The sequence below is a fragment of the Schistocerca americana genome, chromosome X (genome assembly GCF_021461395.2).
Source record: "Schistocerca americana isolate TAMUIC-IGC-003095 chromosome X, iqSchAmer2.1, whole genome shotgun sequence".
In the NCBI taxonomy this organism is placed as follows: Eukaryota; Metazoa; Arthropoda; class Insecta; order Orthoptera; family Acrididae; genus Schistocerca; species Schistocerca americana.
The window spans coordinates 948,908,545-948,913,224 of NC_060130.1; the positions used below are offsets into that span (position 1 = coordinate 948,908,545).

The following is a 4,680-nucleotide window of genomic DNA, read 5'->3' on the forward strand; positions in this document are numbered from 1 at the left end:
TTGTTGTGACTTAGCAAGACAGCCAAGTCACAATGAGAGGAAGCCGAAAGGCACGCGTTAAGCTCACGCAGATTGGCGTGAGGTCTGGAACAGGACAATGTCTTGAGAATTGCAATAAAGTACGAAAATCTTGTAATACTTAACTTTAATCCATAATCGGTGTACATCGCTCTTGTACAGATATAATCTCCATTTTTATATACACTGGTAATGGCGCCTTGCTAGGTCGTAGCAAATGACGTAGCTGAAGGCTATGCTAACTATCGTCTCGGCATATGAGAGCGTAGTTGTCAGTGATCCCCTTCTGGCAAAGTCGTCTGTACAACTGGGGCGAGTGCCAGGAGGTCTCTCTAGACCTGCCGTGTGGTGGCGCTCGGTCTGCAATTACTGTCAGTGGCGACACGCGGGTCCGCCGTATACTACCGGACCGCGGCCGATTTAAAAGTTACCACCTAGCAAGTGTGGTGTCTGGCGGTGACACCACAAAATTAGTTTAAGTAGATTAAAACTGTGTGCCCGACCGAGACTCGAACTCGGGACCTTTGCCTTTCGCGGGCAAGTGCTCTACCAACTGAGCTACCGGAGCACGACTCACGCCCGGTACTCATAGCTTTACTTCTGCCAGTACCTCGTCTCCTACCTTCCAAACTTTACAGAAGCTCTCCTGCGAAACTTGCAGAACTAGCACTCCTGAAAGAAAGGATATTGCGGAGACATGGCTTAGCCACAGCCTGGGGGATGTTTCCAGAATGAGATTTTCACTCTGCAGCGGAGTGTGCGCTGATATGAAACTTCCTGGCAGATTAAAACTGTGTGCCTGACCGAGACTCGAACTCGGGACCTTTGCCTTTCGCGGGCAAGTGCTCTACCAACTGAGCTACCGGAGCACGACTCACGCACGGTACTCACAGCTTTACTTCTGCCAGTACCTCGTCTCCTACCTTCCAAACTTTACAGAAGCTCTCCTGCGAAACTTGCAGAACTAGCACTCCTGAAAGAAAGGATATTGCGGAGACATGGCTTAGCCACAGCCTGGGGGATGTTTCCAGAATGAGATTTTCACTCTGCAGCGGAGTGTGCGCTGATATGAAACTTCCTGGCAGATTAAAACTGTGTGCCCGACCGAGACTCGAACTCGGGACCTTTGCCTTTCGCGGGCAAATGCTCTACCAACTTAGCTACCGGAGCACGACTCACGCCCGGTACTCACAGCTTTTTTTCTGCCAGTACCTCGTCTCCTACCTTCCAAACTTTACAGAAGCTCTCCTGCGAAACTTGCAGAACTAGCACTCCTGAAAGAAAGGATATTGCGGAGACATGGCTTAGCCACAGCCTGGGGGATGTTTCCAGAATGAGATTTTCACTCTGCAGCGGAGTGTGCGCTGATATGAAACTTCCTGGCAGATTAAAACTGTGTGCCCGACCGAGACTCGAACTCGGGACCTTTGCCTTTCGCGGGCAAGTGCTCTACCAACTGAGCTACCGGAGCACGACTCACGCACGGTACTCACAGCTTTACTTCTGCCAGTACCTCGTCTCCTACCTTCCAAACTTTACAGAAGCTCTCCTGCGAAACTTGCAGAACTAGCACTCCTGAAAGAAAGGATATTGCGGAGACATGGCTTAGCCACAGCCTGGGGGATGTTTCCAGAATGAGATTTTCACTCTGCAGCGGAGTGTGCGCTGATATGAAACTTCCTGGCAGATTAAAACTGTGTGCCCGACCGAGACTCGAACTCGGGACCTTTGCCTTTCGCGGGCAAATGCTCTACCAACTTAGCTACCGGAGCACGACTCACGCCCGGTACTCACAGCTTTTTTTCTGCCAGTACCTCGTCTCCTACCTTCCAAACTTTACAGAAGCTCTCCTGCGAAACTTGCAGAACTAGCACTCCTGAAAGAAAGGATATTGCGGAGACATGGCTTAGCCACAGCCTGGGGGATGTTTCCAGAATGAGATTTTCACTCTGCAGCGGAGTGTGCGCTGATATGAAACTTCCTGGCAGATTAAAACTGTGTGCCCGACCGAGACTCGAACTCGGGACCTTTGCCTTTCGCGGGCAAGTGCTCTACCAACTGAGCTACCGGAGCACGACTCACGCACGGTACTCACAGCTTTACTTCTGCCAGTACCTCGTCTCCTACCTTCCAAACTTTACAGAAGCTCTCCTGCGAAACTTGCAGAACTAGCACTCCTGAAAGAAAGGATATTGCGGAGACATGGCTTAGCCACAGCCTGGGGGATGTTTCCAGAATGAGATTTTCACTCTGCAGCGGAGTGTGCGCTGATATGAAACTTCCTGGCAGATTGAAACTGTGTGCCCGACCGAGACTCGAACTCGGGACCTTTGCCTTTCGCGGGCAAGTGCTCTACCAACTGAGCTACCGGAGCACGACTCACGCCCGGTACTCACAGCTTTACTTCTGCCAGTACCTCGTCTCCTACCTTCCAAACTTTACAGAAGCTCTCCTGCGAAACTTGCAGAACTAGCACTCCTGAAAGAAAGGATATTGCGGAGACATGGCTTAGCCACAGCCTGGGGGATGTTTCCAGAATGAGATTTTCACTCTGCAGCGGAGTGTGCGCTGATATGAAACTTCCTGGCAGATTAAAACTGTGTGCCCGACCGAGACTCGAACTCGGGACCTTTGCCTTTCGCGGGCAAGTGCTCTACCAACTGAGCTACCGGAGCACGACTCACGCACGGTACTCACAGCTTTACTTCTGCCAGTACCTCGTCTCCTACCTTCCAAACTTTACAGAAGCTCTCCTGCGAAACTTGCAGAACTAGCACTCCTGAAAGAAAGGATATTGCGGAGACATGGCTTAGCCACAGCCTGGGGGATGTTTCCAGAATGAGATTTTCACTCTGCAGCGGAGTGTGCGCTGATATGAAACTTCCTGGCAGATTAAAACTGTGTGCCCGACCGAGACTCGAACTCGGGACCTTTGCCTTTCGCGGGCAAGTGCTCTACCAACTGAGCTACCGGAGCACGACTCACGCCCGGTACTCACAGCTTTACTTCTGCCAGTACCTCGTCTCCTACCTTCCAAACTTTACGGAAGCTCTCCTGCGAAACTTGCAGAACTAGCACTCCTGAAAGAAAGGATATTGCGGAGACGTGGCTTAGCCACAGCCTGGGGGATGTTTCCAGAATGAGATTTTCACTCTGCAGCGGAGTGTGCGCTGATATGAAACTTCCTGGCAGATTAAAACTGTGTGCCCGACCGAGACTCGAACTCAGGACCTTTGCCTTTCGCGGGCAAGTGCTCTACCAACTTAGCTACCGGAGCACGACTCACGCCCGGTACTCACAGCTTTACTTCTGCCAGTAGCTCGTCTCCTACCTTCCAAACTTTACAGAAGCTCTCCTGCGAAACTTGCAGAACTAGCACTCCTGAAAGAAAGGATATTGCGGAGACATGGCTTAGCCACAGCCTGGGGGATGTTTCCAGAATGAGAGAGTGAAAATCTCATTCTGGAAACATCCCCCAGGCTGTGGCTAAGCCATGTCTCCGCAATATCCTTTCTTTCAGGAGTGCTAGTTCTGCATGTTTCGCAGGAGAGCTTCTGTAAAGTTTGGAAGGTAGGAGACGAGCTACTGGCAGAAGTAAAGCTGTGAGTACCGGGCGTGAGTCGTGCTCCGGTAGCTCAGTGGGTAGAGCACTTGCCCGCGAAAGGCAAAGGTCCCGAGTTCGAGTCTCGGTCGGGCTCACAGTTTTAATCTGCCAGGAAGTTTCATATCAGCGCACACTCCGCTGCAGAGTGAAAATCTCATTTTAGCTTAAGTAGTGTGTGAGTCTAGGGCCCGATGACCTCAGCAGTTTGTTCCCTTAGGAATTCACACACCTTTGAACATTTTTTCAAAAACTCGGTGCGGGTTCTTACTCCACACCTACCCAACGTCTTTTCTTCTTGTGTTATAATTTCGCATCAGAATCTTCAGACAACCCAGATTTATATTCTATACTTGTGGCTGCCTCCCTGCGAATTCTGTGCAATTTTTGGTCTCTGAGATTGGCAATTATTACATCAGAGGCACCATCTGTACACGTTTATGTACAAGCTTCCACAAAGGGGACATCCTGAGTGACTTCCGGGGTTGGGAGCTGGTTTTCGGCTTGCACTACGGAAGGAACGGCTGTCGCACCTGTAGAGGTCCCCGTAAATGAGCAAACCTGTATGTCAAACGAGCCCTTGTCTAACCTCGGATTTGTCAAACAAGCCTGTACACGTACAAACATAGGTTGTCAGCTTAACCTCGAAGTAGACGCTGTTTGTGTTCGTGAATATTTTGACAGCAGTGAGAGTGGCCACCAAAGCCGTCCTGGAACTGACTCTGGTTCTCTGTTTAAAGAAGAACAAGACACCGGTCCAGCGAATGGCTTAAAATGAGAGAGAGATTTACCCATGAAAATCTGCTAAAGGAAATATTACTCTCACAAGGGAACCTCACCATCGCACCCCCCTCAGATTTAGTTATAAGTTGGCACAGTGGATAGGCTTGAATTACTAAACACAGATCAATCGAGAAAACAGGAAGAAGTTGTATGGAACTATGAAATAAAAAAGCAAAATATACAAACTGAGTAGTCCATGTGCAATATAGGCAACATCAAGAAGATTGCGAGCTTAGGAGCGCCGTGGTCCCGTGGTTAGCGTGAGCAGCTGCGGAACG

At 50.0% G+C, this 4,680-nt stretch overlaps 6 non-coding genes across 6 annotated transcripts; all 6 read right to left on the minus strand.

The window, feature by feature from the left end:
* Positions 1-512: 512 nt before the first annotated feature.
* On the minus strand, positions 513-587 carry Trnas-cga. The gene has a single exon. It is a non-coding gene; the product is annotated as a tRNA-Ser (tRNA).
* Positions 588-1,415: 828 nt separating this feature from the next.
* Positions 1,416-1,490, minus strand: Trnas-cga. The gene has a single exon. It is a non-coding gene; the product is annotated as a tRNA-Ser (tRNA).
* A 527-nt stretch (positions 1,491-2,017) lies between these two features.
* On the minus strand, positions 2,018-2,092 carry Trnas-cga. The gene has a single exon. It is a non-coding gene; the product is annotated as a tRNA-Ser (tRNA).
* A 226-nt stretch (positions 2,093-2,318) lies between these two features.
* Positions 2,319-2,393, minus strand: Trnas-cga. Its single transcript has one exon. It is a non-coding gene; the product is annotated as a tRNA-Ser (tRNA).
* A 226-nt stretch (positions 2,394-2,619) lies between these two features.
* Trnas-cga lies at positions 2,620-2,694 on the minus strand. Its single transcript has one exon. It is a non-coding gene; the product is annotated as a tRNA-Ser (tRNA).
* A 226-nt stretch (positions 2,695-2,920) lies between these two features.
* On the minus strand, positions 2,921-2,995 carry Trnas-cga. Its single transcript has one exon. It is a non-coding gene; the product is annotated as a tRNA-Ser (tRNA).
* Between the last annotated feature and the right edge of the window lie 1,685 nt (positions 2,996-4,680).